General features: G+C 39.3%; 1 protein-coding gene across 2 annotated transcripts in view; it reads left to right on the top strand.

The window, feature by feature from the left end:
* The window catches only part of LOC149220060 (uncharacterized), a 290,383-nt gene that overhangs the window by 263,494 nt on the left and 1,818 nt on the right, over positions 1–25,071 (top strand). The window lies entirely within an intron of this gene.

Here is a 25,071-nt window from a genome sequence, read left to right as displayed (position 1 = left end):
AATGGTGACTTCCAAATGGATATATAAGATCAAGCATGTAGCAGATGGAAGTATTGACAAATACAAGGCACAATTTGTGGCTAGAGGGTTCTCCCAGAAAGAGGGAGAAGACTATGATGAGACCTTTGCTCCAGTTTCCAGGTACACCTCTATTAGATCTATTATTTCTCTTGTTGCTTCTTTGGGTTGGAGTTTACATTAGATGGATGTAAAGACTACTTTCCTCAATGGTGTAATTGAGGAAGAGGTGTACATAAAGCAACCTCAAGGTTTTGAGGTGCATGGGAAGAAGTCTCGCGTTTGCAGGTTGAAGAAAGCCTTGTATGGACTCAAGCAAGCTCCAAGAGCTTGATAGCTACCTTACGAGACTTGGATTTTCCAAGAGTGATGTTGATGCAAGTCTCTACTTCAAGGTTGTGAAGAATGCACTTGTGATTTTATTGCATATGTTGATGATTTATTTTTGGCAGGTGTTGAGCCTCTCATTATTTTGTGAAAGAGGTAGTTGGCCTTTGAGTTTGACATGAAGGATATTGGCTTGATGTGTTATTATTTGGGTTTGGGAAGTGGGAAGGGGTGCAAGGGCATACCTATCAAACTCTGCATACTACAACTCACTATATGAGTGTGACTAACCCAAGTATGGCAGAAGCTTAGTGAGAATTTCCTTGGCTAAGGAAAGTATGTTATTGAGATGCTTCAAAAGTTTGGCATGATGGATTGTAAATCCATGGTAACTCCCATGGTGAATAATATGAAGAAATTAAGAGACTATGAATGTAATTTGGTAGACCCAACCATGTACCAGTAGTTGATTGGCTCGTTGTTGTATTTGGTTAATACTAGGATAGACATTTGCTTTGCAGTAAACACGTTGAGCTAGCTCTAGGTGGAACCGATACATGAGCATTGGATTGCAACAAAGCACATATTGAGATGTTTACTTGGTACTATGAATTATGGTTTGATATATCTCTCAAATAGTGATGTATGGCTGTAGTGATATACAGTTTCTAATTGGGAAGGGAGTGCAGGTGACAGGATGAGTACTTTAGGAGGATGCTTCAATTTGGGATCTGACATTATTTCTTGGATGAGAAAGAAGTGGAGATTTGTAGCACTCAACATTGCTGAAGTAGAATATATTGCATCCAATGAAGCTTGTACTAAAGCAGTGTTGCTTTGGAAGTTGTTTGCAAGATTCTTTGACCACGAGCTAGAATTGATCCCGTGTTCCATGAGAGGTCAAAGCACATCGAAATCAAGTACCACTACATCCATGACATGGTGCAAAACAAAGCAGTAAGGCTTGACTACATCTCCATTGATGAGTAGTCAATTGATAATTTGATGAAGGCTCAAAGCGAAGTCTGTATACTTTGGGGACAAGCTTGGCATTGTGGAGATTGCTTCTCTCGTTGAGAAGTGGTGTTGATATGATAGCTTTATTGACAGCCTTTCTCCTTGTGTCAAAGATGTTGACCAGTTGGGTAGAATGATCTAGCAAAGGACAAGTGTTCTCCCTATGTGATAGGTGCTGAACAATTGGGGAGAATGGTCTTAGAAACCGAGGATCACTCAGTTGAGCACATGGCTTTTAGCATAAGGTTCACTCTCTCCAGATAAGATTAGGAGCTTATTTAGAATCGAGCCCAGTTGCTCATGTGTAGTCAAGTGTGGCCTTTGGAGTTTTCACCACAAGTCAAAGGGTTTGACCAGGATGGTGAACTAAGACTAGTCTAGGTCAGGAGTACCGACCAAGATTATGGGTCAGTGGTACCGACTAGAGTTATGATGACTAGTAATGTTATGCCATGCATCAAGAGTATCAACCAGGATTATGGTTCAGTGGTACCGACTAGTTGTGGCTAATGATTTTCCTTATGCCAGAGTTGCTGACTAGGTTGATGATGATGATGACGATGGTGATGATAATTTGTTCTAACCTCTTCATAGAGAAATTCGTTAACTTAAGAACATCTAAGATAGTCATTATGAATACCTCCCTAGTTAAGAGGGAGTATTGAATTTTGTAACTATGGTCGGTCTTCATAATGTATATTTTGGCCCTTGATGTATTTATATTGATTATTGTAAAGCATGTTCTTCATGCTAGAGTCAAAAGAAAAATTTATTTGTGAGTCATGTCCTTATGGACTTTCAAAAGGAAAAAATTTGAATTTTTGGCTCCAAATTTAGTCAAGTATGCCTCCCTATTGGAAATTGGGGAAGTTGTGGGACAAATTTCCCATGATAAATGCTACTACCCCAAAGGAAAGCCCATCTTGCCTCAAGAAGAATGCAAATTGAATAAAAGGAAAATATTATTGATTGATGCGAAATATAATTGGGCAAATAATTATTAAAGGATCAACAAAGAATTTGGTAAATATATTAAAAGCAAAATTAAATTTGAATTTAAGATTTCCCTCCATAAGTTGGCCTCAAGTCAGCGTGCCCTTGAATGGACGTGTCCTTTCGCCGACAAAAACAATTATAAGTTGGGCACCTTGGCATATCAAATGGGTATCATACTGTTGCATATCTTTCTTTGAGGTGTGTATCTATTTGGCAACTTGCACTCCATCTTAGTGGCTCACTATTTCAGAGGCTCACATATGTTATCTCAGTGGCTCGTTCTCTTTACTTCGAGGTTCACGTAATGGATCATTTCAATACTTTGGTAATTTTCACTCTCATAGCTCGCATCTATTCTTGTGTAGCTTGCATCATTTACATTGGCTCACATTCTATAATGGCTCAATTGGCTCGCTTTCTCCTCTTTGTGATAAACATACATATTACATATTCATGGCTTGTTATTCTCTATAGCTCGTGGCTCACACATCACCATGGCTTGTATATATACTCTGTGGCTTGCATTTCTAATTACAGTGGCTTGCAATGCTTCAACGGTTTGCATATGTTATCTATGGTTCGATTCTATCGGTTGACACAAAGTTACGACTAGTATTACTAATGCTTTATGGCTCGCTTCAATGGTTTGCGAGTGATATTTGAAGCTCACATTCTATATGATAGACACGCATACATATACAACTAACAGTGATTGATTTGTATTCTTATCTCTATGTCTCACGTTGTATCTCTGAGATCTATTCTCCATGGTTTCCATTGCTTTCTCTGTAGCTTGTTCTATCATCTATAGCGCGGATCTATTTTCCCTAGCTCAATTTGTAGTTCTCTGCAGTGATAGTATATGGCACAGTGACCTTGATGTAAGTCAGTGATATATGACAGTAAGTAACCTTGTTGACAATGATTTAGAAGCATATGAAAGTGATTTGGATATTCTTATATGAAGTGACTTCAAGACTTGTGACAATATGAATATGACAGAGAATGATAATTGTATGTACTATGTACACTTGATGACAACTATAACTCTGATATAACAGTGACCTTGATGATTGACTGTAATCCTATATGACAATACTCTTATGTGAGATTGATTTTCATGACAATGCTCTTGGTATAGTGACTTGTATGATAGTGGACCAGACAATGACCTAATAGTATGAATGACAACATTGTGACCTTGATAGCATACTCTTAACTTGATATCAATAATCTTTGATATGGTAGTGTCTTTTGATATATGACAGCAACAATAACCTTATTGTATGGCAGTAATCTTTGATATGGCTGAGACCTTGTGTATGACAGTGACAGTGACATTGACTTTGATATAACAGTGAAGATAGTGCTCCTATGACAGTGATGTCAGTGACCATGGTCTTATGATGACAATGACCTTTCTCTTATGATATATGACAGTAATGATGACACCTGATAATGATGATATTCCTTGATAGTGAAGACACCTGATATTGATGACACTTATTGGAGTGACATGAATGATGCTACTCGAGATAGTGATATGATAGCAACTCTCTTGGACTTGATTGATTATCGGAGGTCAAATTGTTCAGTTCAAAAAGTTGTGAAGAGACTTGGTTTGGTTCTAGGAGACCTGATGTGATTGTTGTATCTCATTCTTATTGTATTTTGTATCTCAGCTGAACATTTGATGAATATCTAATAGAAGAAAAATTGATTGGGTTTTCCCCCTTGTGGGGTTTTTCGCTGGTCTCTGATCTAAATTTTGGTGTCTCTGTTGTGCATGCTTTTCTTTTGTTGTTCCTTATTGTTCCGCTACATTGTTGATGTTATTGTTCTCTCTACATAATTTGTTAATTTATGGTATGTTCTATGCTTATAGCAGTTTACTTATCTTTCTTATTATTATCCACAGATTAGCAATCACATGTACATAAAGTAAAGTGCAGATAGAACATTAAACGATCGATAGAAAACAGGCCAAGACAAGAGACACAAGATGTGGTGGCTAGCCAGGGACAAACCCCAATGTTGGGAAACCCTTTGATCAAATCTTCCTTTATATTCAATAATTCAGCAGAGAGAAATAATACATAAATCTGATTTACATCAGCAACAACAAACCCTAGATCAGCGAAAGTATGGCAAACAATATCTTGCAAACCGACCGTCGGATCGGCTTGATTCCTTCACCAAAAAATGCGGCCTTCAGAGGAGATCCAGATTCACCTACAGCGCAGTTTTGAGAGGCACACTGATGGTCAACGCTGGTCAAACTTTGGTTCTGCAGTTGCAACCCTAAATCTGCGTCCTTCCTTCCACATGTGTGAGAGAAGAGTCTCTTTTTGCGCAGTAGGAGAAGAGCCTCTTTTCTGCGCAGGAGAGAGAGAGAGATGTGATGAGATGAGTGAGTACAAATGAGGAAAAGACCTCTTGTATTTATACACAATCGTTGATGGTTGAATAGATGCGACTGTTGGGCTTCTGAGCCTACATGAGTTGCTGGTTGGCTTGATAATTATTCCATAATCAAAATAAATTCATATCTCCATAAACACTTATTGGAATCGGATGATCTTTAGATCAATCCTACACCTCTCGACGAGAGGAATCCAATAAAAATATTATCAGCCATGAATAAGATGACCCACATGGAGTTTGGCCCTAGTTGCCAATTTTAACACTCCCTCTCAACTAGGGAATACTCCATCTGCAATTCGTTTGTTGGTCGCTACTATTCATCCATCAAATGCACTGCCCTGTACAGCTTGACCCCTGCTTTGCTCTGCTCTATTTTGCCTGCTCTGTTTTGTTCTGTTCTGCCTTGTTCTGATCTGCTCTGCTCTGCTCTATTTTTCTCTGCTCCGCTTTGTCCGAATTATGAAGAGGAAGAAATGATTGAGTATGTATCATACCATCCTCCACTGACCTAAAGTCAGTCTTAGAGTGTGTACCATTGGTCCCAGACCAATCCTCAATTGACCCGAAGTCAGTGTCATAGTGGGTACAACTCCTACCACTGGTCCCATACCAGTATCATCCTTCACTGACTCAAAGTCAGTCTCAGAGTGTGTACCACTGGTCCCAGACCAGTGCTCAACTGACCCAAAGTCAGTGTCATAGTGGGTACAACTCCTACCACTGGTCCCAGACCAGTGTCATTGGACCCAAATCAATGAAGGTCATCCTAGCATAGGGAGTACAGTAGATACAACGATGCGTCCATCGGTACTACTATGGTCCCAATCCTCATTTCCCTGCTCATTGATCAGATGAAAAGTACTTCCCATGAGTCCCAGACTGCATGGGTAGGTTGCCTCGACAGGGGAACTAATCAATCTTGTTCTCACAGGAGAACTAATCATCCTGCTACACAATTGTCATGGAGAACACATCATCCAGACCTCACAGGAGAACTAATCATCCTGCTACATAATCGTCATGGAGAACACATCATCCAGACCTCACAGGAGAACTAATCATCCTGCTACATAGTCGCCACGGGGTGTCATAGGGAAAGTTTTGATTCTTTTACCCTGTTCATCATATGTCGCTCCAAGAAGTACCCCGCACCCCCCCGGAGCTCCCAGAGCTCAATACATCATACAGGACCCTCATCAGAGGGTTTTTGAACGACACCAAGTCGTTCTCGGAAAGTAAAAAATTTGACCTTTCCTAGGGGCTTTGTCAGAATGTCGGTGACCTGTTCATCTGTACCAATATGTTGGAGCCTTATAGCTCCCCGTTGCACCATATCTCGAATATAGTGGTCCCTGATATCGATATGCTTGGAGCGATCATGAAATACGGGATCTCAGACAAACGAATCCCACTCTGGTTGTCACATAGGATCATAGAGGTATCCAATGTAAATCCAAATAGCTCACTGAAGAGCTTTCGCAACCAGACTGCCTCACAGGAGGCCATACTAGTAGCAATATACTCTGCTTCAACAGTGCTCAAAGCCACCAACTTCTGCTTCCTACTCATCTAGGATATCGAAGCAGATCCCAAGGAGAAATAGAACCCGGAAGTGCTCTTACGGTCCTCCACATTACCTGCCCAATCAACATCAGTGTATCCAAGTAGTCTCACATCTTCGGCAGTGTATCTTAGCCCATATGTAATTGTGCCACGAAGATATCTTAATAGATTCTTGGCACCAATCCAATGTTTGTGATGAGGTTCAACCATATGTTGACTTAATGTGTTGACTGCAAAGCATATATCTGGACGGGAGTTCACTAAGAACATTAATGCTCTGACGAGTTGTCGATACTCGGTAGCATTTCATAAAACAGGTCCAGCAGCACTACCGCTTAACTTCTTGAACTCAATCTCCATTGGGGTAGTTACAAGCTTGCAGTCTACCATACCAAATCTTTCGAATATCTTCCACATATTTTCCTTGAGATAGGAAAATTTCCCTTGGCTTCTACCAGACTTCAAGTCCTAGGAAATAGTGCATCAGTCCTAGGTCCTTTATTTCAAATTCAGAAGCCAACTCTCTCTTACATTTGTGAATGAGAGGGTCTGCACCTGTTAGAAAGAGGTCATCCTCATACAACACCAGTATGAGAAGTTTGCCATCTTCAACCTTAAAGTAGAGGTTAGGATCGACTTCACTCCTAGTGAATCCCAACTTCATCAAGTAGCTATCGATCCTCTCATACCATGCTCGAGGTGCTTGCTTCAGCCCATAGAGAGCCTTCTTCAACATGCATACATGAGATTTTCGATCGTAAATCTCAAATCCTTCGGGTTGCTCCATGTAGACCTCTTTTTTGATCGAACCATGCAAGAATGCGGTCTTGACATCCATCTGATGTAGGTTCCATCCTTGTGAAGCCGTAAGGGCTATGATCGAGCGAATGGTGGTATATCGGGCAACAGGTGCAAATATATCGTCATAGTCTATACCTTCCTTCTGGGAGAAGCCGCGAGCGACAAAACGAGCCTTATATTTTTCTGTACTTCCATCTGCTGCATGCTTTATCTTGTAAAGTCATTTAGAAGTGACAATTGTCTTGTCTTGGGATCTGGGAGCTTCTTCCCAGATCATTCTTCATAATAGACTCATATTCTTCGGTCATAGCATCCTTCCATACTTGATGCTTGACGACATCTGAGAATGATGAAGGCTCATTTTGTATCATCGTGCTCATGATGGTCAAGTATCCCTGATACCTGTTGGGTTTCTTGCTTTCACGGAAGGTTCCTCGGGGTCAGTGTGTCCTTCAACATCATTGAGTAGCCCCCTAAGCCAAGAGGGCCTTTTCCTAGAAGAGGAAGGCTCAGGTGGATCAATAGGATCCATGGGTTCTTCCACATCAGGGATTGTTTCATCGTCCTTTTCTTTTGGTTCCTTGGTGTCGGCTTCTTGAGAGCTTCTCAAATTCGAAAGATTGTCCACCTTGCTGAGAGCCATATCTTCGTCAAAGGTGACATCGTGACTAATCACGACTTCCCTTTGACCGGCTACATAGATTCTATAGCCCTTAGTATTTTCACCATAGCCCACGAAGATTCTTTTCTTTCCAAATGCACCCAGTTTATTCCTTTTCTCTTTCGGCACATGAAAATATACAGGGCTTCCAAAAATTCTAAAATGAGATACGTTAGGTTTCTTACCGGTGAACATTTCTTCAGGAGACTTGGAATCCAATGCTTGATGAGGGAATCGTTTTGTACATATACAGCGGTGTTTGCAGCTTCGGCCCATAGAAACTTCAGAAGTCTTTGATCATGGAACATGGCAGCTTCCACAATCGTACGGTTCTTCCTTTCTGCCACACCATTCTGTTCAGGAGTATATGGTGTAGTAGTCTCCCTCTTAATGCCAGCCTCTTTACAAAAGTCATGAAACTCGTTAGATTCATATTCAGTCCCATTATCAATCCTTAAGATCTTGATCTTCTTTTTGGTTCTTGATCAAGGCTTGAGATGTGTCACAAGACATGACACCTAGTGGACTTCCTCCGACCCGATATAATGAATCAACTCGAAACCCAAGAGTGAAGGCATCTTTAACATTATTTTTCCATATACATACCTTGCCATCGCTGAAGGTCACCTTGTAGCCTTTGTCTTCCATTGTCGAGATGGACACCAGGTTCTTTTTGAGGTCAGGTACATATAATACATCCTGTAAGTGGATCGTTTTACCTTGATTCAATTTAAGAGAGACATTGCCTACACCTTTCACAGAATATTTCATATTATCTCCAAGGACAATTTCCAAGTTAGTTTGTTTCTCTATCAGATTATGGAGAACTTCTTTGTAATCAGTGAAGTGCCTTGAGGCACCACTATCAATGAGCCAAATTCCCATTGAGTCCGAAGGAGCAGAGGTAGATAGAGCAGCTGGTAGATAATATTCATCCTGCTTATAGTCAACAATGTTAGATTCATACCTGGAATTTCTAGACTTCTTGAATGGTTGTCCTCTTCCTTGATTTCTAGCACTCCTTTTACCTATGCTATTAGATTTGCCATTCCTTTGATTGCCATGAGAGGGATTTTGATAATCGTCCTGGTGTGAGTCCCTTCTATTAGGGCACTCCCTTGCATAGTGACCTGTTTTATCACAAATGTAACATCGTCCTTTTATTCCACCCTTAGGTCCAACTTTTTTTTTGATTTAGTCCCGAAATTATTTCTTTTCTTAGCATGAGAAGAAAAGGCAGCAGGGGGACCTTTAGGCATGGGCATTGCTTGCTCTTCTACCCTTGTTTCTTCTTGAATGCATCTTGCCATTAATTCCTCGAAACCAGGAATTACATTATTGTTTAGAAGAGTAGTCCTAAACACGTACCATTTGGATGGTAATCCTCCAAGAGTCGTGAGTGCCATTTCCCTATCAGTGATAGTCTCCCCAATAGATAGGAGATCGTTCTTGATCTTAGTGAATCTTAAGAAGTATGCTTGCATACTCTCATCTTTGCCCTTTTTAATTTCCTTTAGTTTATTTCTAAGAAACAAGACTTGATTTGCATCATTAACTTTAAATAAACTCACCAGTCTATCATAGATTTCCTTGGAGGTGTTCAGGCCGGAGATATAGGCCACCAAACGCTTGTCGATAGAGTCCCAAATGATCTTCTTTGTTTTGACTTCGCTGGTTTTCCATTTGTTCCTGGCAGTAGCGGGTGCATTTGATGGAGGCTCAACAATATTGCCTCTCACATGGTCCAACACTTCTTGATCTTCTAAGATTAGATCGAGAGGTATCTTCCATCCGTGATAGTCAGCATTCTCACGGAGCTTGTCCTCGGCAGGGAAGAGTGTTGAGGATCCCTTATTTCTTTTAGGATAGCCTTGCCAATCTTCTCTTTGGTGATTGCTCTTGCTCTTGCTCGGGCTTTGTCTTCACCTAGCTCTGATACCATGTTAATTTATGGTATGTTCTATGCTTATAGTAGTTTACTTATCTTTCTTATTATTATCCACAGATTAGCAATCACATGTACATAAAGTAAAGTGCAGATAGAACATTAAACGATCGACAAAAAACAAGCCAAGACAAGAGACACAAGATGTGGTAGCTAGCCAGGGAAAAACCCCAATGTGGGGAAACCCTTTGATCAAATCTTCTGTTATCTTCAATAATTTAGCAGAGAGAAATAATACATAAATCTGATTTACATCAGCAGCAACAAACCCTAGATTAGCCAAACTAGGGCAAACAATATCTTGCAAACCGACCGTCGGATCGACTTGATTCCTTCACCAAAAAATGTGGCCTTCAGAGGAGATCCAGATTCACCTATAGCGCAGTTCTGAGAGGTAGATTGATGGTCAACGCTGGTCAGATTTTGGTTCTGCAGTTGCAGCCCTAAATCTGCGTCCTTCTTTCCACATGTGTGAGAGAAGAGTCTCTTTCTGCGCAGTAGGAGAAGAGCCTCTTTTCTGTGCAGAGAGAGAGAGAGAGAGATGTGATGAGATGAGTGAGTACAAATGAGGAAAAGACCTCCTGTATTTATACACAATTGTTGATGATTGAATAGAACTGATTATTGGGCTTCTGATTCTACATGAGTTGCTGGTCGGCTTGATAATTATTCCATAATCAAAATAAATTCATATCTCCACAAATATTTATCGGAATCGGATGATCTTTAGATCAATTCTACACCTCTCGACGAGAGGAATCTAATAAAAATATTATTAGCCATGAATAAGATGACCCACATGGAGTTTGGCCCTAGTTGCCAATTTTAACATAATTGCTAATGATGTTATGATGTTATGCGGTGAATGTAATATGCAAATGATGAAAAACTTTGAAAATTCAATTATCTTCAGCAAATAACAATCTAGTCCTAAAAATTTTAACATTCCCTCCAAGTCAAGTTGACCCATGCAAAAGTCACACCCATTTGACGTAGCAGATCACTATATAAAGACAACTCGACCTCGTCCCCAAGGCAACAATTCGATCTCTCTCAAGCAATAATCTTCTGGGCATCAAAACGAAGGACAAGGAGGATGAAAAAGACAGGTGAATTCATCCCTTTCTCTCTCTATCTAGCTCGCACGTGTGGAGGAACTCTCTCTCCAGTTCACATTTTTTTCTAGACAGTTGCAGTTGCAGGGGTCGAAATTTTTTGGGTAGTTGCATGGTCGAAATTATGGGATTTTGGGTAGTTACTGGGAGGCTGAAATTCAACCTAGGGTAGAACGGGAGGGCCGAGTTGCAAGATCAGATTGGAGGCTTGACTTGGAGGGTTTTGACCAGGTTTTGTTAGTTTTTGTATTTTTGGTAGCATTAGAGAGGTGTTCTAGTCTTGATTTGTGTCTAAGAGGCTAAGGAACACAAGATATCCATTTAAATTAATTAGCCATCATTTAAATCTTGCCTAAGTTTAACTTAGGAAAACTAGTTAATTAATGGGAATTAGTTAAGGAAGATCGAGAATGCTTTAGAGACTCACTTGAATCGAGTCTATAAGATGATCTTAGTCGTTGATGAAATTCTAATTATGGTCGTTGAAGCTCTAACGAGAGATTATAAGAGCAAGTCGATGGGATGGAGATAAACACAGTTTTGAGAACAAGAGGCGAGAAAATTTTCTTGGCTGGTCGAACTGTCGAGTTGTTGTGATTCAACAAAGAAGAGAGTTCGAGCCAGAAGGAGAGCATCAATGATTGAGGGATTAGTAGAGAATATTTTTGGATAGTTTTCCTAGCAGTTTTGCAATGCCAGAGAGGCAAGAGAAGGGAGGCCGAAATATTTTGCAAAGAAAGTCGTCCAAGCAGTTCAAGTTAACCAATCCAGTTGAGCGAGTTGCCGGGAGGGGTTTGTTTAAGTTGTTGGAGCTTGGAAAGATTATCTAGAAGGTAGAGCGAATTTTTCCAGTAGCAGGAGGAGGCTAGATGGCCCAGTTTGAGGCTTATTTAGGGGTTGTACGACTTGCGCAATCCAGTAGTTGGAGTAGCCATATAGGCAAATGCAAGCAGGCCAGAGGGAGGTCGAGTTATTTTGTAGAGGGAGAATTTTTCTCCTAATTATTTCTGGCCAGGTTATTTGTTGGAGGATTGCTAGTGAGGCATCCGGATATTGTACTCTCCATTTTCGCTGCATAATAATAAAATAAACCCACATTTGCTGCCTCATTTTTCCCTTTGGGGTTTTTTCGTGGACGTTAGTCCAAAAATATTGGTATTGTTTTTTTATTGTGTGTGCATTTCTCATTTCCTGGTTTTTATTTTTCGCAGTGCTTTTATGGTCAAAATTGAAATTGTGAATTATTCTTTAAATGCAGTAAACAATTAAACTACTAAAGATTAGGAGGATAATGTCCAGTAATTGCAATCAAGGAATTTTAACATGGTATTAGAGCATTGAAGATCATATCAGAGGCTCAAAAGCGAGAGGAGAAGGATTGTGCAATTTCATAGGGACATTTGAGTACAATTTTTCTAGATCTGCGTAGACCAGAGAGGTAGTGCGAATTTCTATGCAGAAATCGATTTCGAGTTGCAGGTGCAGGAAAAGTATAATTTTCCCAAAGAAAAATTCTAGCAAGTAGTGGATTTGCTGGGAAGCAATTCTGGTGAGCAAATCAGTGGATTCGTTGAGCACAGCTGGGCGTAGAAGTTTTGTGGCAAGGGTTTCAGTTGCAGATTTGTGCAAGGCAAGAAGAGAAAAGCACACATAAACTAGACCTAGGATGTCTTCAATAGCTTTCTTAGATTTCTCTAGTATGGCCGCAAGGAGATTCAACATTTAGGAGGCTACGGATTTGTCTTCCAAATTAGAGGATAAATTCACTTAGATAGCTTGCCTCTCTAGCTCAACTTCATAGGGTGTTTGGTATATAAATAGTGGAGCATCATCGCATATGACAAGAGTTAGAGAATACTTCTCCAGCTATAAGGAGGAGAAAATGGACTTCCAAATTCAGATGGGAAACAAAAGTAAATGTACTCCAGTCGAAGTAGGTACCATCGAGATTCAAAGGGAGTCAAGAGCGAGCACTAGTGTTACAAATATGTTGCATGTGTCTGGCTTGGGTATGAACCTTATTTCAGTGTCCCAGCTACAAGATTAGTGTTGGCATTATGATGCATGTGTTGTACTTGATGGCAACCCTCTCATAGAAGAATATCTCACTTATGTATAACTGGGTGAATCTTCAGAAGAGATATCAGATGTGACTGATGGAGGACAGCTCAAAGGAATCAGATGATAGTTCTAAGTGTGACAAGTTAGCTTTGCCATCAAGTCCAAAGGGGAGATTGTTAGCATTATGAGATAAGTATTGTCCTTGATGGCAAACCTCACTGATGACAAATCATAGTACAGAAGGTCAGCAGCAAGGAATTGATGATCAGACTATAAGAAGAAGAGAAAGTTCATACACGCAGGTTTGTTAAGCCCAAGTCGCGTGTACACGCAGGTTGGCTTCAGAAAAAGCGCGTGTATGTGGAAAAGTACCTTTGGTCCATGGCGGTTAGTCCTTGGAAGTTGTGCCTATGGTTTCGGACCATTGTGTCTCGACGGGCGTGTCGATCCCTAGTTTTGAAGTTGATGGTATTGGATTTCTATGGTTTTGGCTCTTGGTATTGAACAAGGCCTAAGGCTATATAAAGGGAAGGAAATCATTAGGCAAGAGTATCTGAAATGTCTTGAATATCTGATGAAGCATTAGATCCAATATACAGGGTTATGGGTTGATGATGCATTGCTTGATCTGAGCTAAGGAGAGATCTCACCTGTTGATGGAGAACTAGATCTAAGGAGAGATCGGGATCAAATGGTTTGAAATGACCTATCTTTATGATGCTTATTCTAGATCTACATACTGACGCATGTATTATTCTATAAGTGTTATGAGTATGACTGATGTCTGGTACAGCTGCAAGTTATGAGAAATTATTTTTAGATCTGTACGCGGGTTGTCTTTGGTAAAAGCGCGTATACACGCGGGTTTGATTCATCGAAGTAGCGTATACATTGTAAAGCTTGATATTTGAAGTTGCAGATGGATCTGATGGTTATTACAGAGTTCTGTGTCTGCTCTGTGTTCTGGTGACTGTTGTTAACAGGGTTTCAGTGATTCAGAGTTTGATGATTGTTTTGAGCTTCAATGATAGTTATGGGTCCTGGTAACGTGGTACCTGGAGGTGAGAAGATTGTAGGCAAGCACCTACGTACTAGTATCTAAGCTAGTACAAAAGCTAAAGGAGATCTTTGGAGCATTGTAGCAGGTAGCAGCCTGCGTACTAGTAAATGGATCGGCTAGTACAAGAGCAAAGGGGGTTGTAGCTCCCGTACTGGTATAAGACTGCACCAGTACAAATATTGTAAAAGGATTTTCTTATTAAGAAGAAGATTGAGATGACTTGCAGCAGGTGGTTTTCACCCACATTGGGTTTCCACCTTATATCTTTGTGTTCATGTGTGTGGCTCTTGTGTGATGTTCTGTTCTGTTATTCTGCACCTGTTTACTGTTAAAATGCTTAATAATGATCTGATGCATTTACTGAAGATTAAGCTAACTGAATTATAAGATCTCTGGATATACGCGAGTTTCATTAGATACAGTAGCGTGTACACGCGGGTTCACTAAATTGAAGTAGCGTATATGTTTCTGAGTATGAAATTGAAAAGTTTGATTGATCTGATAATACTGATTCACCCCCCCCCTCTCAGTATTATTTCCAACAATTAGGGATATGATATCCACTTTATAGGGAAGAAGGTGAAGCAGATTGGAGTTCTGAGCAATAGATTGTACAAGTTGCAGCTTGGAAACAACAACAGTAATAGCAATAGCAGTGGGAGAGACCTGAATGAGTTATGGCACAGGAGTATGAGACATTTACACCATGGAGCACTTAGGATGCTCAGGGAGATAGTTACAAGTGTTCCAGAATTAAGCACAGAACACGATGATGTGTGCAGGGGGTGTGTACTTGGGAAGTATGCTAAGGAAGCATTCCCAAGAAGTGACAATAGATTAGAAGGTGTATTACAACTTAGGCACTCGAATATTTGCGGTCCTATGTCCACCATATCTCTCGGAGGGTACAAGTGTTGATTTTTGGTAGCATCGGATGTGCTCTAGCCTTGAAATTTGGAGGAGAGGCTAAGGCACATGAGATCTCCAAGACCCAGAAATCGTTTTGAGAAATTCACCCAGATTAGGAGTTATTAAAACAATTAATATTTTTAATGGGTTCCTAAGTCTAAACTCAGGAAAATAAAAATATTAATGTGTATTAATAAAGATAAGGGTGAGAAGCTTCTAAGAGATGAGGATCAAGTCTGTTTTTATTTTAGCCATTGATTAGAGACTTAATCTCGGCCGTTGATACATCAACAGGAAAAGTAAAAGAGGAGACTTGAGGATCATTTGGAGACACTCCAGTAGATACTCATTATCTCAAGGAAAATTGATTCTCAAGAGAAGGAGATCGATTTCAGAGGGAGAGTTGCAGGGTGGAGGAAGAGGAGGGCATCAACAGCAGGCAGTGACACAGGAGGAGGTGACGCAGAGACAGTGGGAGACAGCGCAGAGAGAGACACAATCCAGAGGAGAGACACATCCCTCACGCAGGTTTACGCAGAGGGACGTAGAGGCACACTAAACCACGCAGAGTGATGCAGAGGTGACGCAGGAGTGGGAGCAAGGTCTCCAAAGTGTCAGAAAGTCTCAAATGGAAAGTCTCAGGTGTTTTCTTTCAGTTTCTCTGTAAAATCATTCCTTCTAAAAGCAATTGTTGTCAATGTTGCAGGAAGTGCCCCTCCCGGTTCCAAGACCCGAAGCGCATCCCGTGCGGATGCGTCCAGGAAGCGTCCCTGGAAGCGCGCTTCCACCTGTGTTGGACGCTTCCTGAAAATTTCAGAAGCTTTCCTCCAAAGCGCGCTTCCAAATCTCCGAAGCGCGCTTCGTACGATGCTTCGGCAGTACGAAGCGTGGCGCTTCGACAGTACGAAGCGTACGCTTCCATATGATTTCGGAAAAGCGCCGTGCTGTTTAGAAAATCATTTTTTTTTTAATTTTAGGTGAGTTTGCTTGTTGGGGATGGGTCCACCTTGGGTTAGGGTGAGGAATGAAGGCAAAAAAAATAAATATAGCAGATGCTCCCTCATGGTAATGTTAAATTCTTAAAGTAAAAGTGACATTTTCCTTTATTTTTCATTTTCATCCTTTTACTTAAATTTTTAACATTACCATGAAATGACTCAGGATGTTTGAGAGTGGTTCCAGCCTCATTGGACTTCATATGGAGAAAATAGAATTTCATATCCTATTCAAAATTCAGCAGACTTAACAGTTTTCAAGAATTCAGAATCAATGGGATTGTGGCATTTCATTAGATTATATCAAGTATGAAGGTAGCGATTAGCATTTAATCAAGAGCACCAAGCCTTATATGTACCCTAGTGTTGGTGGTGTTAATTGTTGAACTCCTTTGTCACGGGGCACACCCTTAGCAAAAAATTTCCTTTCAATCAAGTCAAAATCATCGATCAAGCATGTTAAGCTTTTTCTACCATATTTTAAGTCTTGAATTAGGTAGTTTGATCAAAATTGGGCAATGTTGACTAATATCCCTAGACAATCGAGGTAGAGGCAAAGGCTAGACAAGAGGAGAAGAATCTAGATTTTAGATGGTTGATGCATCTAAATGGTTGATGCTCGAATAATTAATCATTAATGTACAATGGATGTTATATCTATCTTGATTTATGCAAAAATATGCATGTTTTCATGTCTTCTACAACTAATTTGGTATTTGGGATGTTTGTTTTGAGTATAAATGAAAATATATATATATATATATATATATATATATATATATATATATATATAGCAGATGCTTCCGCAAACGCTTTGCTTCCTAGATTTTTGGAAAATGACGCTTCCGTGTCCCCGCTTCGTCCCCGCTTTGTGCAACATTGATTGTTGTTGAAGATTAATAAAGCCCTCATCCGCTGCACCGATTTTTCCGCATTGGGTTTTTCCGGGACAATTGTCCAAAAATAACTGTGTTGATGTGATTGGTTCTTGTGCATGTATTTTGTCTCTAGGTAATTGTGTGGTAACTGTAGTAGAATTTATTTTAATATTTGTTGAAGGGATTTCGTAAATAACTTATGGTGAATAATAAGTAGGTGAAATAAATCAGTTGCTACAGTAGAATTTCAGTTTAGAAATTTTCACGACGAGTACTTGGTTATCTTCATCGATGACCATTCTAGGAAACCCTGGATCTATTTCTTGAAGACCGAAGATAAAGTCTTTAGTCGCTTCAGGGAGTTTTAAGTTCTAGTAGAGAATGCAATAGGAAAGAAGATCAAGGTGCTTCACTCAGATAACAAAGGAGAGTACAATGATAGTAACTTCACGGACTTTTGTGCGAAGGAGGGCATCAGGAGGGAGTGGACAACTCCATACAATCCACAATAGAATAGGGTAGTGGAGCGTTAGAACAAGTCTATAGTTGGGACTGTAGAGGTATATGACCAAGACTTACCCAAGTTTCTATGGGTAGAGGCATGTAACACAATTGTGTATATACAGAACAAAGTTCCTCATAGGGTATTGGGAAAGATAACACTAGAAGAAGTCTTCTCAGGGAAGAAACCAAAAGTAAGTCGCTTTAGGATCTTTGGTAGCATAGCTTACTGCCATGTCCCAGATGAAAAACACACTAAGTTGGAGCAGACTACAGAGAAGGGGTCCTTTGTTGGGTATAGCAAAACCTCGAAGGCATACAGGATATGCATTCATAGTAGTAGGAAGATTATCATGAGATGGGACGTAAAGTTCATGGAGGACAAAGCTTTCAAGAGATCTTGCGAGTTGCAGTAGATGATCAGAATGAGCCAGCAAAAGCTCCATTGGTTCAGTAGCAGGGGCAGTCACATGGACAATCACACGGATCTAGTATAGTCACTAACATTAGCATGACCTCGGGTGCAAGAGATCCTGTAAGTTCACAACAGACATAGCAATAGAGGCAGGATGAGGAGCTAGTCGATCCTCCCACCACTAGTGGACATACCAGTAGAGAAGTTCGTCAGACGTTGAGGGACGTAGAGGAGTTGATAGGAGCTCCTAGGATGAACAAGAGACAACACAGACAGCTAGATAGGTACCAAGGATTCGTGGCACAGGGTGTAGAACCTTCTAGCCAGCAGGAGGCAGCATAGCATTAGGTGTGGGTAGATGCCATGGTGGAAGAGTATAGCTCCATCATGACAAAAGATGTTTGGGAGGTAGTGCTGAGACCTATGCATAAGTCAGTTGTAGGCTCTTGGTGGATCTACAAGATTCAATATGTCGCAGATGGCAAAGTGGAGAAGTGCAAGGCTAGGTTTGTGGCAAAGGGGAACGCAAAGAAGGAAGGCATAGATTATGAGAAGACCTTTGTCCCAGTTTCCAAATACACTTCCATCCAGCCTGTCATATCTCTAGCAGCGCAAATGGGATGGCAGATTCACTAGATGGACGTCAAGACAACATTCTAGAACGTAGTGATAGATGAGGAGGTATACATCTAATAGTCTGAGGGCTTTAGGACACATGAGAGGGGCACTCATGTGTGTAGACTAAAGAGAGCACTATATGGGCACAAACAGGATCCTAGGGCATGGTATGGTCGGATTGGAAGCTACTTGTAGATGATGGGATTCATCAAGAGTGATGTAGATCCCAACCTTTAGTATATGATGGTAGAGGGTGATCCACTCGTCCTAGTGTTGTATGTGGATGACCTCTTTCTGACAAAGTCATCAAAGTTCATAGAAGACTGCAAGAGGAACCTAGCAGCAGAGTTTGACATGAAGGATTTTGGACTGGTGCATTACTTCCTACACCTAGAAGCATGGCAAAAGGACGGGGAGATCTTCCTAGGGCAAGGGAGATATACTATAGAGATTCTGAAGAGATTCGAGATGCGGGACTATAGGCCTATGTCCAAGCCTATGATTACGAACTGGAGGAGAGTAGATGCATCAAAGGACGAGGACGTGGACCCAACCTTTTATAGATAGCTCATTTGTTCGCTCATGTGTCTGGTCAACACCAGGCCAGATATCTGTGTCTCGGTCAACACTAACAGTTAGTTCATGGTGGGACCTAAGAGAGTGCATTGGACAACACATCCTGAGGTATTTGCACGACATGGTTGAGTATGGGTTGGGGTATTCTCAAGGTGATGGTCTTAGGTTATGTGGTTTCATGGATGTAGATTTGGTAGGCAATTTAGTAGATCGGAAGAGCACATCAACGTGTTGCTTCAACGTTGGATCAAGGGTCATATCTTGGTGCAACAAGAAGTAGAAGTCTATGGCACTGAGCTCTGTAAAGGCAGAGTACATGGTAGCTAGCATGGCCACATGTGAAGTTATATGGTTTCGGAAGTTGCTAGTGAGTTTGTTCAGTCAGAGGATGGAGGCAAATCAATATCTACTGTGATAATCAAAGTTGCATCAAGCTCTTTGAAAATCCGTGTTTCATGATAAGTTGAAACATATAGACATATGATACCACTAGAGATTTAATGCAGCGTGGAGCAGTCCAGCTACTACATGTTCCCATAGAACAACAAGTTGCAGATATGCTGACGAAAGCTTTAAGGAGAGCTATGTTCGTTTATTCAGAGAACAAATGGGCGTAGTGGAGAACCCCTTGCAGTAGCAGGGACAATGAATCAGTTCTTAGTTGCAGTAGTTGCAACAACATGAGATCATATGTAGCGCATGCAGTGTTGGCAATAGTGCAAGGTGGCACAGTGAAGTAGTGCAGATGCAGAGTGGTTCAACTACAGGGTTAACATATGAATCAGAGTATGCGCAGTAGCATGGTGGATAGTGACAGGTTGCAGATGTCAGACACTAGCAGTTTGGTCCAATTTTAGAGAGAGATGTTGGAGTGGAAAGAAAACACCTTCCTCGTTAAAAGAGAATTTCAGGTTTTGTTGTTTTGGTAGCATCAGACAAGTGTTCTAGTCTTGATTTGTTTCTAATAGGCTAAGCAACATGAGATCTCCAAAACCCAAAAAAGGTTTCATGCGATAAGCTTGCAAAACACTTTAATTAAGTTAATTAGCCATCATTTAAATTTTTCCTAAGTCTAACTTAGGAAAACCAGTTAATTAATGGGAATTAATTAAGGAAGATCGAGAATGCTCTAAAGACTCACATGGATTGAGTCTAAGATGATATTAGTCATTGATGAAGATCTAATCATGGTTGTTGAAGCTCCAGGGAGAGATTATAAGAACAAGCCAATGGGATGGAGATAGACACAGTTGTGAGATCAGAAGGGGAACGAGTTTTTCTTGGCAAGTCGAGCTATCTAGTTGTCGTGATTTAGCAAGGAAGAGAGTTTAAGCCAGAAGGAGAGCATTAGTGATTGAGGGAGAAACAGAGGAGATTTCTAGAGAATTTTCCCAGCAAATTTCCAACGCCGGAGAGGTAGGAGAATGGAGGTCGAAATCATATGCAGAGAAAGTTGTCCAAGCAGTGCGAGTTAGCCAGTGCAATAGAGCAATTTGTCGGGAAGGGTTTGTTTCAGTTGTTGGAGCCCGGAAAGTTTATCCAGAAGGCAGGGTGAATTTTTCCATAGGAAAAAGGAGGCTAGATGCCTCAGACTAAGGCTGATTTAGGGGTCGCATGACTTGTGTTGGCCAGCAGCGCGAGCAAGCCAGAGGGAGGCCGAGTTATTTTGCAGAGGGAGAATTTTTCTCCTAATTATTTTTGGCCAAATTATTTTCCTGAGGATTACCAGTGAGGCATCCAGATATTGTACTCTCCATTTTTGTTGCATAACAATAAAATAACCCTCATCTGTTGCACCGATTTTCCCTTCGAGGTTTTTCCGGGGACGTTAATCCAAAATTATTGGTGTCGATTTTTTTATTGTGTGTGCATCTATTTCTCAATTCCTAATTTTTATTTTACACAACATTTTTATGGTGAAGATTGCAATTGTGAATTATTTGTTGTACTCTCCATTTTTGCTGCATAACAATAAAATAAACCCTCATCTGCTGCACCAATTTTCCCTTCGAGATTTTTCCGGGGATGTAAGTCCAAAATTATTGATGTCGATTTTTTTATTGTGTGCATCTATTTCTCAGTTCTTGATTTTTATTTTACATGACATATTTATGGTGAAGATTGCAATTGTGAATTATTCGTTAATTACCGTAAACAATTAAACTTCTCACAATTAGGAGGACAATATCCAGTAATTGCAATCAAAGAATTTGCATAGGTTTGCCCATAGATTTGTGGAAGGTCAGTTTGACCTAGTTGTTGACTAGAAGTCTAGGAAGAATTTCTCTATTGAAAAGGTTGTTGGGTTTCTTGACCAAGTGGGTTCCCCAAGGTAAGTCTTGTGCTCTCTTTATGCATTGTGATCTCTATTTTCCTACTATTTTATGGTTGAATTTTTGAAATATAATTGCTTAATAATATACTAGAAAAATTAAAAGAAGATCACCATCATTAGAAGTAATTATCAATTTTCAGAAATATTGTGCTAGAGAAATCAACAATTGCTATATATTCAGCTTCGGTTGTGGAGAGAGTTATAGACGATTATTTCTTGCTTAATTGTGATACAAGACAATCACCTAAGAAAAATGCATTTCCACTGGTGCTCTTTCAATCATCAATGCTTCCTGCCCAATCAACATCAGTGTATGTTGTCAAAGTAAGATTTGTGCTCTTAGGATACCAAAATCCAAAATCAAAGGTGCCTTATAGATATATGAATATCCTTTTTATAGCTTGCATGTGAGATTCCTTGGGAGCTAACTGAAATTTTGTCACCATTCCAACTGCGTGCATAATGTCTGGCCTTGAAATTGTTAGGTATAAGAGACTTCCAATCATTGATCTATAGAGAGTGGCATCTACCTTAGGAGATTCATCATCCTTACTTAGCTTACAACCTGTAGTCATAGGTGTACTTACAATAGCACATTCTTCCATTCCAAAATGTTTAAGCATTTCCTTAAGGTATTTTGTTTGTGTAATGAAATTTCCAACACTAGTTTGAGTTATTTGATGTCCAAAGAAGAAGGATAATTCACCAATCATTGAAATTTCAAATTATTTTGACATTTATTGGGAAAATCTATGACTCATTTCATCATTGTTACTACTGAAAATTAGATCATCCACATACACAAGCGTGATCAACAGGTTGTTTTTGTCCATTTGATGTATAAGTTGCTTCCTGCAATTCCTCTCTTGAACCCTTACTGTTGAAGGTAGTGGTCTAGTTTGGCATACCAAGCTCTAAAATAACTCCCTCCAAAAATATTCACCCCTAGATATGAAATCATCATCTTGGATGTTATTGGTTCTTTTAAAGTTTTTTTTGTTAATACATTTTTTGTTTTGAGGCCCATTTTTAGCCTTAAAATCCCCCTAATGCATTCCATCTCAGATTTAGTAGATGCATCAGCTTTGCATGGATACAAGGTCATGCCCTCCCTACATAGTGCTTCTCTCAATGTTGTTGTAGTGGCCAAACACTCCATCGCTGATTTCTTTCTCTTGGCCTTGGATGTTAGGGGAATTCCATCAAATTGCTCTTGTTCTCTTTCCAGGTTCTTCTAGCTGGGATCTCATAGTTGTTGGACTCAATAAAAGGCATTCTTAGGCTTTGCATAGATTCCTTCACAGTGATTGATGATTATAGGAATATATACTTTCCCTCCTTTTCTTATACTTCTAACTCTAATCTAAGTTGCCAGGTTCGGTGAACAAAATAAATTAAATTTGAAGTTTGTCAAATTTCATTGCCAGCCAAATTTTTTCAATGGGGTTTACTGAACTTTAACCTGAACCTCAAGTTGAACATGAACACAAACAATTTCACAAAATTCATCTAAAATTTGTTTGAGTTTGTCTGGAATTGTAGGAAATTCGAGAAAGTTCATAATAAAATATTTAAAAAACTATGAAAACCCTAAAACCTGCCCGCTTTAAAAGTTTACAGGATGGCTTGCACTAATGGGGATATTGTCTCTCAATATCAAAATGTGACTATGAGGGGGAGAAGATTGAGACGGGTTTTGTTAGCTTTGCAGGATGTAGAGAGTCGTCTTCGTTAATTTGGAAGCTCAGTGATAAATTCCAATCATTGGACTAGATTCCTCTTTTCGAGAGGACCAATTTTGACCTTTGAAGCACTAGATTCAGACAAGGGAAATTGTATTTCTGGTATGAAGCCCACAATATGAAATTTGTTCGGGTCAGCTAGAGGACAAATTGTCCCTCCTCCAACGTCTATAAATACAAGTCAAGTAACCCTCATTTGGACAATAATCATCAAGAATTTTATTCTTCTCTCTTCTTTGGGTTTCCTTGCACAAGTTTGAATTTGGTTCTCAAATATTAGTTCACACAGGTCTGAAATTGCAAGTTTAGAAGCACGTGTGGATTAGGGTTTTGGTTTGTAGCCGCAAGGTTGTCACAGGAATTTTTCGGCTATAGCCACAATCATACAAGCTTATTCGTGTGGCCAGAACACTTCAGCGACACACATGAACACTTGCTTCGTGCGGCTTGAGACTTGGGATTTCTGGTGCCAGTTGACCGCAGATCTGAACAGTGGAATGCAGGCTTGAATGTTATTCTAATCAGTATTATTGATGGGCTCATATTTTGGATATTGTTTGGTTGATTTTGCTGGATAGTTTTGGCTCATTGTACTCTCTGCTGAACATTTTATGACAATCTAATAGAAGAATTTCAAAGGGTTTTTCCCCTTGTGGGGTTTTTCCCTGGTCTTTGACCAAATCGGTGTCTCTTGTTGATGTGTTGATTGTCTCCTTTTGTCATTGCATTTATTGTTCTATCTTCAATTGATTCTGGAAATATTAATTATTGTTGAAAGATTGTTAATTGAATAATTGAATTGGACTAAAGTAATTGAAACCACATAGAACAGTGGTAAATTAAGGGTCTTCATACGCCAGCAACAACGGGAATACATATGAGCTGCAACAACTTATAAATTATTTTTATTGTTAATATACATAGAGCACGAATTACATTTTTTTAATAATATTTTTCATTTCTATTTATTTCTTTTTTTAACTTTATCTTCATTATTTTGATATGTTGAATTTTTATTTATATCACACTTGTATATAAATTTATATATTTATAAATATTTATAGTTGAACTATAATATATCAATAAAATATATAATGAAACATATGAATATTAAAAAATAATTTAAATCCTTATTTCTTTTTGTCATTTATTATTTCTGAGAATATATATACATATATATATTCTCAAATTTTCTATTATGTCAAACTTCATACCAAACTTTATCCCCAAAATTTTAACTGTCAATTTTTTTCAAAGTTGAAAGCTATCGAACTAGAAAACGAACAGGAATCAGATGGCTTAGACTCTAATATTGTGTAGCGTATCCTCACTTACCTTCATGGAGCACCATTTGTCATGTATTTCTCATTTGTTCTTGTATTATATTATCATTAGAACATGATAATACTATATAGTTGAGTATGTAACAAACCATATGAATATTGTTTGTGTTATTATTATAGCATAATATAACCATATATGGTAATTAACCATAAAGTAATCATCAATTGAAATTTGTTTTAATAATAATATATAATAAGTAATATTAATATGACCCTATGCACCAACTGGTTATTAGCAACAACCAGGGAATGCAGGGGCTAATATTCATCATGTGGCGTTGTTTTCCAACTTTTTCCCAAAAAAATTAGCCGATTAAAAAATAATATTTCCCAACTTTCTGTTAGATAAAATTCTCTTGCGTGAAAAATTGTCAATGATTAAAAAAATGTGAAATCCTTTAGAATTTAGAAAATATAACAAATTCTTGTAAAATATTGATCACTGGTAATTTGAGAATTACAACTTTGGCCTAAGTTTCTGCTCTTGAAAGATAATTGTGCCTCCTTAAAATTTTCCATGGAGCTGCTGGAGTGCAATGCTCTACCATTTTCCACTTTGCTGGTCATGAAAAAGAGACACAAAATCAAGTTGCGCTGCTTTGAGGTTGAATTTCCATGTTATTTTTCATGGAACATCAGCTATTCTATTCTGAAATACGGTTATTTGAATATAAGTGTTGGTTACTTTCTCATTTTCAAAATCAATGCTAACATATCATATCAGTGGTGTAAGAATTATTCTGGATTGCAGAATCACCAATATTCTTGATT

Source organism: Pinus tabuliformis, chromosome Q (assembly GCF_031772625.1).
Source record: "Pinus tabuliformis cultivar Carrire ecotype Pingquan chromosome Q, CPIR1, whole genome shotgun sequence".
Taxonomy (NCBI): domain Eukaryota; kingdom Viridiplantae; phylum Streptophyta; class Pinopsida; order Pinales; family Pinaceae; genus Pinus; species Pinus tabuliformis.
The sequence above is the reverse complement of the archived record's forward strand: the minus strand, read 5'-3'. Positions and strand labels throughout refer to the sequence as shown.